General features: G+C 44.0%; 1 protein-coding gene and 1 long non-coding RNA gene across 2 annotated transcripts in view; both read left to right on the top strand.

Moving 5' to 3' along the window:
* The window catches only part of NOA1 (P-loop containing nucleoside triphosphate hydrolases superfamily protein), a 60098-nt gene that overhangs the window by 22231 nt on the left and 23236 nt on the right, over nt 1–14631 (top strand). The gene's annotated exons all lie outside the window — the stretch shown is intronic.
* On the top strand, nt 8139–14628 carry LOC147456354 (uncharacterized). The gene is made up of 3 exons (XR_015188452.1): nt 8139–13980; nt 14069–14193; nt 14362–14628. It is a non-coding gene; the product is annotated as an uncharacterized LOC147456354 (long non-coding RNA).

Below are 14631 nucleotides of genomic sequence, written 5' to 3'. Positions count from 1 at the left end.
TACCACCCGCTCGTCCTCAAGATCATACAATCGATATGATATCTGGAAGCACACCACCGAACCGGCCACCTTACCGTGTGAGCCGAGCCCAGAACGAAGAGATTATGAACCAAGTGAAAAAGACCTCTTGGAAAAGGGTCTTGTCAGCCTAGTACTTCAGCGTATTGCTCTAGAGTGTTGATGGTTTTGAAGAAAGATGGATCTTGGAGAATGTGCATCAATTATAGAGCTCTCGATAAAATCACCATGAAGAACGGATTTCTGATTCCTAGGATCGATGATATACTCGACAGATTACAAGGATCCTCGTGTTTTAGCAGGATTGATTTGAAGAGTGGATATCATCAGATCCGAATCACGTCGGGAGACGTCTACAAGACAGCCTTTCGGACGACTTTTGGGTTTTTTGAGTTTTTGGTGATATCTTTTGGCTTAACCAATGCTCCTGCGACATTTAACAGGCTATTTGTTGGCACTTTCTGTTAGGTGCAGCGGAATGATTGTTTGCGCTTTGCTCAAGATGAGTGCTCCGAACTGTGCTCAAGGTTCCTTTTTGTTCTTATGGAAGGTAGAGCCTTCCGTTCTTAAGGGAAAGTATGAGACTGAGAGAAAGAGAGAAGAGAGATACTACACCAGAGACGTAAAACCCTCCTCCGAAGGCCCCACTCTCGTCGGTGAGAGTGGTCTACTATTGATTGCACAAAGTGGTACAATGCGGATGCAATGGACTGATGCAACTTGGGCTATGCCGATGACGACGACGACAACTTTAGGGCTGAAATCTGTGGTCTTCTATCTGCTGAATTTCGGGACTGTTTCGGTGGCTGAAAATCTCTGTTTTGGCTGCGTTTTCGAGGGCTGAAAATGGGGTTCTTCTACATGGGACTAGGGCTGAATCTACTGCCTCTAATGCATGCTGAAAACGCTGCTCCAACTGCTGCAAATGGGCTGAAAACCAAAACTGCTGGGCTGCCTCTGTAGCGCTAGCAAAAACGCTAGGCTGTCTGGAACTTCCGGCAATGATGGCAATGGAAAACGCCAAGGTTGTGGAATGGCTAGCGATAGGTGAAAACGCTAGGGGATCTGGTACTGCTGATGGCGATCTGCAAACGCTAGGTTGTAGGGTATTGTGGCGATCCAACAAATCTGTAAAACGTCAAGGATGGGGAAGTGCTGAGGATGTCCAAAAACGCTAGGCTATGGGAGGCTTGGCGCTTGAGGGTTCTTGCTGAGAAGAATGCCTGTTGAGCATGTGCTCCTGCTGCCTCTTCTGCCAGAAAGTGCTAACTTGGGTTTGCTTATATATTTACTTAGCAAAATTGCCCTACCTACTTTTGTTGGGAAGTCACTTAAAAATAATAAGTGAAAAATGTCAAAAATAGGGAACATAGGCTAAATGCACTGGAAAATTCCCCTAACTGATTCTAATGGATTCTGATGGGAGTTCTGATGATCATGCTGTGCGCAACCAGAGGATATGCATCTACACTAAGTGACTGGGCATGCACGGTCTACGAATAGACTCACAAAAGTGCCAGATCACTTCTAAATCTAGACTGACTGGACTGATTGAACCTTGATCATGCTGTAGCTTGTCCACGGACACATAGGGTTGGGATGTGTCACGTGACATCCCCTCCTTTTCAAAGTGAGGTACTGGTACCGAACTGTATGGCGTCGAGGGAGATCGCCAATAGCATCCGGAATCCTGGAAGGGACTCTTCGCCGGCCCACTCTGATGTGTGGGTCGTGCGGTACTTGAACTTCATAAAGGTTTGCAACGCTTTCTTCTCTGGGCCGCGCCGAAAGCGACAAAGTCTTCTGTGGCTCCTTCGATACTTCAACTTCGTCGATAGTCATGCTTCTTTCTTCTTCAAGAATCTCCATGGCTGAAAATTCCTGAAACCATTTCCAACACAAAACCATGAACATACCCATTCCATGTAAAGTGAATGGAAAAAATCTTGTCTTCCTCAAAGACTGTGCATGCAATGTAGATGAACATAGAGATGGAGTGACAACCCGTTCATCAAACACATGCCAACAATGAGATCGAATCTTTCTCTTATGATCGAGAGCAATCAACTGTGGCAAAACACAACGGAAATGCCCGCGCTTGGTGCTCATACTTTCATGTGCTCTTTCTACGAATGTGGCATGCCAAGGAAGAGACATGGAATGTGACGTCCTTGACTGCATACTTTTCAGCTTTTCATGGAAAATCCGCATACATTCGTGGTCATCCATGAGAGAAACGTGCTCAACATACAATATGTCATGCCTAGGAAAAGGGATCACATAACGATGCTGACTAAAATACAGAAAACGATCACGAATAAAACATTCGAACAATGCGTGCATATCAATCATGCGAACACATAATACTTCCTGTGAGGGTTCTTTGGACCTAGGCTCGACAGCCAAGATCGGTTCTTCCTGAATGATCGAATCCTCCTGTGGGGGTTCTTTGAACTTCGACTCGAAAGCCAAGATCGGATTTTTGTGATTATTCGAATCTACAACGAGGTTAGCTTCGCTAGAAAAAGGATCCACTAACTCATCATCCTTGTGAACAATCACATCATCTTCATGCAACTCGTCATGCTTGTGAGAAATCACATCTTGATCGTGCAAATCATCATGCTTAGAAATATCATTCAAATCATCATGCTTATCTTTGTCATCCAAATCATTGTGCTTATCGTTGTCAATCAAAACATCATGCAAGTCATTGTCAATCAAATCATCATCATGCTTCACACAATCATGCATATCCTGTGTATCATGCTTTGGAGAAGAAGAGACCAAGAGAGTCTCCTTTTCCCGAATCTCTTGCATCGGTGCCTGCACTTGAGAAAAGAGTCGCAAGAACTCTTCCCTCCTTGCTTTGATCTCGCGATCAAATTCTGCTTGTCTTGCTTTGTTCTCTGCTTGTCTTTCTGCTTCGTCTTCTGCGTGTGTGCGTTCCATTTCTGCTTTTCTTTCTGCGTGTCTGCATTGCATTTTTGCTTTTCTTTCTTTGCATTCATGATCAAATTTGGCTTGTCGTTCTTTGGCTTCCAATCGTGCTTGCTCGCTCTCACGCGCTATGGTTGCCATTCTTTCTTGGTATGTGCGCTCTATGGCTGCTATTCTTGCGGCATTTTTTGCTTTGCGTTGTAAATTCTGTTCCATAAACAACAGCTCCAACTCCTCCATTGGAGTTAGTGCAATCGGTGTCGTAGATGGGGAAGGGTAAGAAAAACCTCCTGGTGGGGAAAATTCTTCCTCGCCTCTCTCATGTTCATCACTTGTATGCGAAGTATCTATTCCGCTTCAGGTGACGACCATGCACTATGATCTGTGGTTCTTAAGTTCACGAGGAACTTGGGTTCTTGAGGGTCGTGGGTTCTTGGGTCCTTGGGTTCTTGAGAATCTTGAGGTTCTTGAGGTTTTCTTTCGCTTGCAAACCGCGTTTGAGAAGGATCTTCTCTTTACCCGAGTTTACTTTCCGTGGGCGCACCCCTTGGCGGCCTTGCGCTCACACCAAGGTTGCTTTTTCCCACCTCACGTCGATTGGCCGACCGCTAAGTGCACGGTCCGCTCTCAATAAGTGAAAAGAGATACAAGGGGAGGCTGGACAAGCCCTTCTTTCTTGGGATTCGTGTCACTCTTCAACAAAACACGATTAGGAATCGACACACCCAAGAGAACTTGGGTTCGTGCGACCTCAACAAGCAAAAAAAATTCTTGTGGTTCTTGTGGTTCTTTCCTTGAGTGATACAGAACACTACCAAAGCTTTGATACCAATGTTAGGTGCAGCGGAATGATTGTTTGCGCTTTGCTCAAGATGAGTGCTCCGAACGGTGCTCAAGGTTCCTTTTAGTTCTTATGGAAGGTAGAGCCTTCCATTCTTAAGGGAAAGTGCTATGATCACAAACAAAGTGAGTGGACACTGTGCGTGCAAGTGTATGAGACTGAGAGAAAGAGAGAAGAGAGATACGACACCAGAGACGTTGTAAAACCCTCCTCCGAAGGCCCCACTCTCGTCGGCGAGAGTGGTCTACTATTGATTGCACAAAATGGTACAATGCGGATGCAACTTGGGACTATGTCGATGACGACGACGGTGATGACGACGACGACTTTAGGGCTGAAATCTGTGGTCCTCTATCTGCTGAATATCGGGACTGTTTCGGTGGCTGAAAATCTCTGTTTTGGCTGCGTTTTCGAGGGCTGAAAATGGGGTTCTTCTGCATGGGACTAGGGCTGAATCTACTGCTTCTAATGCCTGTTGAAAACGCTGCTCCAACTGTTGCAAATGGGCTGAAAACCAAAAACGCTGGGCTGCCTCTGTAGCGCTAGCAAAAACGCTAGGCTGTCTGGAACTTCTGGCAATGATGGCAATGGAAAACGCCAGGGCTGTGGAATGGCTAGCGATAGGTGAAAACGCTAGGGGATCTGGTACTGCTGATGGCAATTTGCAAACGCTAGGCTGTAGGGTACTGTGGCAATCCCGCAAATCTGCAAAACGCCAGGGATGGGGAAGTGCTGAGGATGTCCAAAAACGCTAGGCTATGGGAAGCTTGGCGCTTGAGGGTTCTTGCTGAGAAGAATGCCTGTTGAGCATGTGCTCCTGCTGCCTCTTTTGCCAGAAAGTGCTAACTTGGGTTTGCTTATATATTTACTTAGCAAAATTGCCCTACCTACTTTTGTTGGGAAGTCACTCAAAAATAATAAGTGAAAAATGTCAAAAATAGGGAAAATAGGCTAAATGCACTGGAAAATTCCTCTAACTGATTCTGATGGGAATTTTGATGATCATGCTGTGTGCAACTAGAGGATATGCATCTACACCAAGTGACTGGGCATGCACGGTCTACGAATAGACTCACAAAAGTGCCAGATCACTTCTAAATCTAGACTGACTGGACTGACTGAACCTTGATCATGCTGTAGCTTGTCCACGGACACATAGGGTTGGGATGTGTCACGTGACACTTTCTTTGACGATATCATTGTTTTCTCCAAGAATGAGGCAGAACATAGAGATCATCTGCTTCATGTCTTTCAGGCATTACGAGATCACAAGTTAGTGATTAATGCGAAGAAAAGTGAATTTTTCCTACCAGAATACCTTTTTTGGGACACATTGTGTCGGCAACAGCAGGAGTGCAAATGGATTCGGCCAAGATAGAGACTATCCGTGATTGGCGTGTTTTGAATAATGTCCATGAAGTTAGAAGCTTCTTGGGATTGTGTTCGTACTATAGGCGGTTCATTCAAAAGTTTGCAGAGGTTGTTTCTCCTTTGCATGTTTTGATACAGAAAGGAGTCCCTTTCTCTTGGGGATGCAGAGAGGTGACTGCCTTTCAGACTTTGAAAGAGAAATTGACTACGGGACCAGTTTTGACTTTGCTGGACTTGCATAAGTCATTTGAAGTATATTGTGATGCTTGTGGTCGTAGTCTGGGTGTGGTCTTAATGCAAGAAGGCCATGTCATTGCTTATGAGAGCTGATTGTTCTCAAGGCCGGAATTGACAACACAGATTTATGAGAAAGAGCTTTTGGCGGTTATCCATGCTCTTACTCAGTGGTGGCATTACCTACTCGGAGCGGATTTTATTGTCTTTACAGACTATCAGAGTTTACGCTACTTCTTGTCACAGAAGCAGCTATCGGAAAAGCAGATGCGGTGGGCGAACATCTTGTCACATTTTCACTTCTAGATTGTCCATATGCAGGGACAGAAGAATTTGGTGGCAGATGCTTTGTCTGGAAAGCCGTTGGTTTTGGCTATTTCCGCGATACACCATAGGAGCTTCAAGGATATGGTTAATCAGTATGCCACGGATACAGATTTTGTAGATGTTTTCACACGGATACGGGATGGGGAGACAGTAGCGAGATATTTTATTCGGGATGGTTACTTGATGAGGAAAACCATGTTGTGCATTACACAGCCGTTGAGGGAAAAGGTTACGACTGAATGCCATTGTCCGCCTTTTACGGGTCACCGCGGCATTGCTACCACCATGAAAGGGGTAGAGAGATACTTCTTTTGGCCGAGACTCAAGAAGGATGTGGACGAGTTTGTGCGCAGTTGCTTGGTATGCCAGAAGGTCAAGTTTGACAGGCATAAAGCACAGGGATTGTTACAGCTTTTACCCATACCCACCCGCCCTTGGGAAAGTATTACATTGGTTTTTTTCTCCCAAGAACACAGCGTGGGCACGATTGTTTATTGCCCAGGTCTTCAGATTACATGGCATGCCTGAGACTATTGTCTCCGACAGGGACCCTAGGTTCACGGGTTTGTTTCGGACGGCTATCTGGGAGAGCGGTTGCAGTTCTCGTCATCGTTCCACCCACAGACTGATGGGCAATCAGAGATTGCTAATTCAGTGGTACTGGGTCTGTTGAACTCTTCTTTGTTGGATCAGAAGACCACTTGGGAAAGATTTTTACCTTTGGTGGAATATGCCTACAGAAACACGATTAACTCTTTGATAGGAAAGGTGCCATTTGAGATTCTTGAATTTGCTACGAAGGTTCCACCCTTCCTTAGCATGAAAGATAAGATTTTTCTTTGAAGCCGACCAGTTCATGTGGGATTGGGTCCGGAAGGCTTTGCAGAAATTTCAGGAAAGACAGAAAAAGGCAGCAGATCGTCATTGTCACGATTTGAAATTGAAGGAGAAGGATTGGGTGCTCTTACATTAGGGGAAGGCACGACCGAGAAAGAAAACAAAAGGGGAAGGAGCGGCTTCTTTGTAAGCTTAGCATGACATAGTGCGGACCTTTCCAGGTTTTTCGAAAAGTTAAATGATATCTCCTTGGACTGAAGCTACCAGAATACTTGGAGGATTCACAATGTTTTTTTTTAATGTGAGTCTCTTGAAGCCTTTTGAAGGCAATGTGCTTGATGATGAACAACTCGAATTGGACGAAAACGAGCAGATACTCGTTCTAGAACAGAAATTGGCACAGAAAGAAAGAAAGAAGGTAAAGCGAACTGACGGTTCTTGGTTAAATTCAAGACCTACTTCGCAATAAATGCGAAGCGAATGGAGGAGGAAGACCTAGCAGATATTCCTCGGAATGTGAATCTTTACCTTGAAGCTTTTGGTTTAGCATAGTCTATTTCAAATGGAACCCGGAATTCAGCTTGACCGGAGATCTGGTGCAGTGGGTTTGCACAAGAGGGGAGTTACTCCGCTCCTTTGTCAAAAGATGCCTCGATTTTAGATTACTAGAGTCACTGATGTCTCTTTGAGCTTCAGGGATACTGAGAGCTGACAGTATTCTGTTGGATGACTTTATGAAATGGAATTCCTGAATATGAAACTGATTTGTTCTTGATTTGTTTTTAAGTACATGAACTAATAGATGAAATGACTGCAACATTTTGGTCTAATTGATCTCGAATAGACATGGTTGCAATAGGGGTTAGTCAATCGGACATCGATGAGGTCTCGACTGGATCTAGATATGATTGCTAACTACATTGCCGATAATTCATGGTCCAAGATCCGGATGAATGTTGATTGTCATGTGATGTCCTGTGATGTCGAGTGATGTCTTGTGATGTCGTGTGATGTGATTGTCGATTGGTACATGTGCTAGATGTGTGTTCCTAGTGCGTCGGTACTAACAGTCAGTTTTTGCTAAGACAGTTTATGGCCTCTGTCTGTTTTGCAGGCGTAATTGAGGGCGATTGCAATGCTTTCAAGAGGAGGGTATGTCACAAAGTGATGACGTGGCTGCCTGCTCTGCGGGAAACCCTAACCCTAACTGCAGAAAATCAGAAACTCTAATTTGCTGAAACCCTAACCTTAACTGCAAAAAATCAAAAACCCTAGTTTGCTGAGACCCTAACCCTAATTGCAGAAAATCAAAAACCCTAATTTGCTGAAACCCTAACCCTCACTGCAGAAAATCAAAAACCCTAATTTGCTGATTTGCTGACATGGCGGGCTGACACGTGCCAGCTGTACGGATCCCCGCGTTTTGCGGCGTAGTTTGCGGAATTTTGTACGGCAGTTTTTGGCCCTAGCTTTTTGGCATTGCTTTTTCCCACGCTATGGGAGAGAGAGAGAAAGCCTCTTTGCTTTCTTTTATTAAGAGAGAGAGAGAGAGAGAGAGAGAGAGAGAGAGAGAGAGAGAGAGAGAGAGAGAGAGAGAGAGAGAGAGAGAGAGAGAGAGAGAGAGAAATAAAACCTTATGCTTTATTTTTACAAAGCTTTTGAGCTTTTGATTTCCAGCTTTTGGGGCTCTGCTTTTGGCATCCCTTGTACCTTTAAATATGTGAGCAGGCCTCTCACAACTCAGAGCATCTGGACGCAGAGTCTGAGTGTGAGCGCCTGCCCGCACTCTTGTACTTTGAACACAGATTAATACAAAAAGAAATACTGAAAGGGGCGCCAGTCTTTGGGGCCATTATCTATAGGCATGGAACTCCGCCGGGCCAGTGTCGAATAAATTGTGAACTATGAACTGTTTTGAAGTGGTTATTTGGTGCTGTCGCGGTAGATTCTTGACTTGGAGTGTCCAAGTCTGTTATAGCTGCCGTGGGTGGGGGGGAGAGCGGCGCCGCCCAGGGATATTCTCCTGCAAATGCTAGTGTTTTGAAACGCTAGCAATGGCTAGGAGTGTCCCGTTCGACAGCGTTTTGCAACGTAGGGAGACATGGGGTTGAATGCTTGCAACGAGGGAGGTGCTTTTCTTCTCAACGGCGGTCCTTCACCGAAGCTCTTTCAACAACACGGCTCTGATACGATGTCAAAGTCGACGATGCAGAAGCGTAGAGACCAAAGAGAGAGAGAGAGAGAGAGAGAGAGAGAGAGAGAGAGAGAGAGAGAGTCAGTCTCTTGAATCAATCAACCTTGGCAATGAATAATCTAGAGTGTAATACAATGGAGGCAAGGGGTTGCATATATAGGAACCCCAATAAATTGCCCTATCCAGACTTTGACAAATAAGTAAAATAAATACCTAAAAGCCAAAATAAATTATGGGACTACATTGGGTAGTTCACTTGAGATGCCAAAACTCATATGTGACAAGCTGATGACGTGGCGATTGTCACGAGGACGTGACAACTGCTAACCTTAGTTGTTGGTTTCTTTCTGATGATTTTTGTTTAATTTTTGAGACCCTCTTTTTAAAGTTTCAAATGGCCGGACATTGTATGGCTAGTGTGAAACAGTAGTTTCACCCGCAAACGGGAAGTTGGTCGGCATTGGAATTCCAGTAGTAAAAGGGTGTCTAGGCTCAGCTCAAAGTCATCCATGTTCCCTCGTCGCACTTAATAAGTTGGCGGATACTAGGAAACTAACTAATGGAGGCACAGTGCCAAGGTGGGGTCACCAAGAGAAAATCACCCGAGAACTGGGCTACATTGCATTTTTGGACATTGTCCAGGGACGAAAGATCGTCAAATGACCAGTGAGAGTCCGATGGTAGCATCTTCGGAACTGCTATTTTGGGCCACGAAATGTGTTTGCGTCATTAGCTCCAGAATGACAAGGGGAACATTTTATTGCTCTGCTACAAAGTCAATTGATGCACCAGTTGAGAAATTTTTAAGCTGGAAGCCCAATGCGGGGAAAATGCATGCATGAGTGCCAAGTGGCACTTTTTGGGCAAATTGCCACTTTTGTGAAGGAGGGGTGAGTAAAATTTAGCAAAGGGGCGTATTTTTTTAGTCTCTGTCTCACAGGTTAAGAGCTATTGTGTGCAAGCTTTCCCTCTTATGTACAGTGTAGTGCAAGAAGTGATGTCCTGCACACTCTACACTGCTCTCTTTTTCCTCTATGTGCAGTAACGTGATGCCCCACAAGAGGGCTCTTCATTTGACCTATGTACAACTGTGTGGTCTTATGCTTCTGTGCTGAGGCAAGAGCCTCTTTGAGCAGGAACAGGAGTAGCTAACTGCCACTCCAATAGCAGGCACTGTTGAGGGTGATAACCTCACGTTATAGGTGCATTTTCAGCGCTGGTTTGATACGCGGTGTGCAATACGCGTACTAGACGTATTTTTGAGAATAAAAAATAAAATACGTCAACTTTTTTAGATATGATAGTTTAACTAGAACAAATGAAGCGGTTCATGGACCTCCTCAATGACTCTTCAATATTTAACCATAGCATACATAAACAAGCACCATGAAGCTCTAAAACACATTTGATCAACTAGAAAAAGACGTACGTTTTGAGCAAAACAATGTTAGAATAGAAAACGTTATGAAACGTATTGTACGTTTCAATACGGGACATCGTGTATTCTAAATAAAATATGCATATTTTAGCTGCTATGGTTATGCGTTGTTTTTGGACTGTTCTGCAACCGTATGGATGCCAGAAGCATTGGGAATAGTGCTACATTGTTAGAGGACAGTTCCGGGATTGTTTAGGGCTGAAAATAGGGTAAAAACCAGTAAATATAGCAAGCTGTAATTGTTGTTTTGGGCTGAAAACATAGGGTTTATGTCTTTGGAAGCGAGTTCCAGTAGGGGGATTTGTTTAGGGCGAGTTTTGGGGCCGTTATGCTACCGAAATTTTGCCAAAACAGGTGTGATCTAGTTGGATACAGGTGAATATCCCCAGGACTCTAGTTTTGTAACTTTACCCTCTAAAGGAATGAAGAAATACCGAAAGGGGTGCCAATTTTTGGGGCCTACAGGTTGTTGGTGATTGCTCGGAGCATTCTAGCTTCCGAGCCGTGTGTCCTTTGAAGTGTTAATTCCCGTTATAGGTTTTTATTTGTAAAGTTTCTCTGTGTATTAAAGTAAAGTTTTGGGTGAAAGCCTACGTCTACCACCCTACGGGCCGGTTTCAGCGATGCTGACGTAGCATTGATATACGGATTTTCACTTTTTTGCGCTGCTGATTTGGGTAGTTTCAGCGCCAGCTTTTTGGCAAGTGCTCTTAGGATTAAGCGCTTTTGGATATGATGCTTTTGGGGCTCTGGTTTTAGCATCCCTTGTGATCTTTAGAAGTGCCCCATGGGCCACTCTTTCGATGCATCTGGATGCAGAGCTTGAAGAGCTAGTTCCATCGGGAAAGCAATAATAAAATAATATCGAAGGGGCACCAGTCTTTGGGAACTCCGAAATACAGAATACCGAAAGGGGCGAGGCTCGGAACTCCGCCGCACCGTTCCGTCTTCTCTCTCTTATTTTGAGGTATTTTGAAGTACTAAAAGTGTTGCAGATTGTGTAGATTGCTGCTCTGTCTATCTTTCTGTCCGATCACTCGTCGGAAGTGATTACAAGAGGTGAGTCTTTGTTGGCTGGAAATAATCTTGTATTGGCTTGTATAGAAGTATTCAGTTGGAAGGATGGCATCTAAAAGCTTATTTGAGCGTTCTATGTCATAGCCTTTGAGCTAAACTCGAGTCTTGTACTCTTACTTGCAAGGGGCTTACATTCTAACTTAAAACATTTCTTGTATTTGGTTTCGTTTATGCATGTATCAAAAGAGTGACAAATGTGGAAACTCAAGAAGAGACGGGCTTATGGGAGACTGCAAGCAAATTGAGTAGGATAAACCCTCTTGCCATCTTCCGCGATCTCAAAAGGTGCCTTCCCAATGGATGTATGAACTGTTCTATTGTAGGTGAACTCCACCAATGGTAAATAGTTATTTCATTCGAACTTATGATCAAATCATAACACTTGAACCACTGAAATCGTTATCTTCCATTCACTATTTGTCTACCGATGAAAGACGAAGAGAACTTGGCGTAGTATCCAAATTCTCATACAATGGCTGCCAAAGCAAACAAGTCAGTTTGGGCCCTGGGGTCTCCGTTTGACCCGATGGACTCTAGCTTCCCATGATATTGTGAGGAACAACCTTGCCATATGATCTGCTTTGATCGTCTTCTTCACTGAACAAAGTGAGCTTGCTTGCTGAATCCATTCATAATAATCCAAATGCATCTTGCTCACTCAGAATCTTTAGGAGATCATGTCAAAGTTTGCATTGTAGAAGCGTAGAGATAGAGAGATGCAGGAGAGAGAGAGGGAAGAAGAGAGAGTGAACCCCTCAAATGAATTTCCCCCTTGTCACATTTCAAACAAGGTAAAACAGACCTAAAAGTGACGAAATAAATAAATACAACCACATTGGGCATTCACTTGAGATGCAAAAGCTTTAATACTGTAAGGTGCAGCGGAATGAATGTTGTATTTTCTCATGATTAGTGATCTTTATTGCTCAATGTTCCTTTTAGTTCTTAGGGAAAGAGAGAGCTTTCCGTCTTATGGAGAGTGCTATGATCACGAACAAAGTGAGTGGATTGTGCGTGCAAGTGAATGAGACTGAGAGGAGGAGAGAGGAGATACGACACTCGAGAGGTTGTAAAACCCTCCTCCGAAGGCCCCATTCTCGTCGGCGAGAGTGGTCTACTTGATTGCACAAAAGTGTACAATGCCAATGCAATGGACTGATGCAACTTGGACTATGCCGATGACGACGACGGTGATGATGACGACGACTCGACGGCTGAAATCTGTAGTCTTCTAATCGCTGAATTCGGGGACTGTTTTGGTGGCTGAAAATGACTGTTTTGGCTGCGTTTTTATGGCTGAAGATGGGGAAGCAATCTGCAACCAAGTTGAGGTGAATCTGCTACTTTGCTAACTGCTGGAAACCTGCGTTTTCCAATGGCTGAACTGCAGATTCCCTAGCGTTAGTAGATGGGGCTGAAAACGCTGGAGAAGCTGAAGGTTGGGCTGGCGTTTTTGCATGAAAAACGCTGGCTGATTTGGTGCTTTTCTGCAAATGAAAACGCTGGCTGAAATAGCACTGTAGGGCGATCATGCAAGGGGGGGCAATGCGCAGAAGGTGGAAGCTTCCAGGCGATGCTGATGCTGTGGAAAAACGCCAAGGCTAGGCAAGGATGGCGATGGATCTTGATGGTGGGGGGGTACTGCTGAGAAGTTGCCTATTGAGCGTGAAGCTCCTGCTGCCTCTTCTGCCAGAAAGGGCTAACTTGGGTTTGCTTATATATTAACTTAGCAAAATTGCCCTACCTACTTTTGTTGGAAAGTCACTTAAAAATAATAAGTGAAAATCCCAATAAATAGGAAAATAGGCTAAATGCACTGGAAAATTCCCCTAACTGATGCTAATGGATTCTGATGGGAATTCCTATGATCATGCTATGTGCAATCGGAGGATATGCATCTATGCTAAGTGACTGGGCATGCACGGTCTACGAATAGACTCACAAAAGTGCCAGATCACTGGTAATCTAAACTGACTGAACCCTGTTGTGGTGTAGCCTGTCCATGGACACATAGGGTTGGGATGTGTCACGTGACAAATACCCTCTCTGCAGCTCGTAGTGGACACTTGTAAGAAGACCAAGTCGATGAAGAAGCTACCATGGACACCCCAGGAGTGGCTTACTATTGGATACGCCTCGGATTTGTAACCATCAACCTGTCATTATAAAAGAATATGCCATCTTTAGCACCAATTGCCTCATAGAAAATTGAACTATAGACAACACTATGTCTAGGAATCCCATTTGTGGATGTGCATTGGTGAACCACAATGGGCGTTAGGCGCAGTAGCTGCTGCTATGTTCTTGAGTCCTCACAGTCACCACTCTTTCCTGACCCAAAAACGGGTAATTGGTACAACACATCCAAATTATTTGGATGCCCTCAAATCAAATACCCTCGTAGACTTCCTTTGCCTTAAAGCAACGTTTGGTTTATAATACACATACACACACATGCATACTCATGTACTAAAAAAGAGTATGTATGCGTCTACATATGTGAAGCTATATGTGGTTAGTGTTTCTGTGACCAGGTCAAGAAGAGGCAGCTAGTGAATCATTGCTTCCATCTACCAGTCACAATAGCCCACAAAATAACCCCATGAACTTCTCTCTCTCTAGAACTCTTTGTTCCGCTCTTGGCAGGTTTTTTGCCTCTACAAAAGAGCTGAAACTCCATTCTCTACAAAGAGATGAGGAAAGGTGAAAGGGAAAAGAATCTCCTTGCCTTCTTCCCAACACTGTTTATATTGATAGGATGTTTCTATTGATGGATCAAGCTTTGATGCAGGTCGGGGACTGCGATTTTGCTTAAATTCTGGGCTCCTTCGCTATTATGTTGTCAATGATTGCTACTGGACATCTTGAATCCTTTGCCGTAAAGACTTTACTCCAAGTTCGCAAAATTTTGTGACTGTGAGCAATTCAAACTCAGAGAGTCTCTTTGTTAGAATATGTGAGATGCATGTCCTAATTGTCTTTCTACTACAGTGGAATACATGTTCTTTTCGCCTTTCTACCACAGTGGATAATCATTAAAATACAACTCAAGATTTGCTTGATGATCTCTAGTTACTATGGCAGTTTAAAGAGCAACCTTCAAGGAAGGAGCCTTGACCTTCTGTTGCATTGGACATTGTGGGCGGCCACTCATGGAAACACATTCAAATGATGAGTCATCTCTGTTAACCTTTAAAGAATTCATAAAGACTTGAGAATCAAAAAGAATTAAAATTATTGGACCTGTTGAACTAGCAAAAGATGCATAAATTTTTGACTTAATTGCAAACAAAATGTCCCTTTCAGTGCACTATCCATTTTACACTAATCCAAACAAAATTGCATTGTCTTCTG

This window comes from Adiantum capillus-veneris, chromosome 6 (assembly GCF_014529385.1).
Source record: "Adiantum capillus-veneris isolate H3 chromosome 6, ASM1452938v2, whole genome shotgun sequence".
Taxonomy (NCBI): Eukaryota; Viridiplantae; Streptophyta; class Polypodiopsida; order Polypodiales; family Pteridaceae; genus Adiantum; species Adiantum capillus-veneris.
Note: the sequence above shows the minus strand (reverse complement) of the source record. Positions and strands in the feature narration are given on the sequence as shown.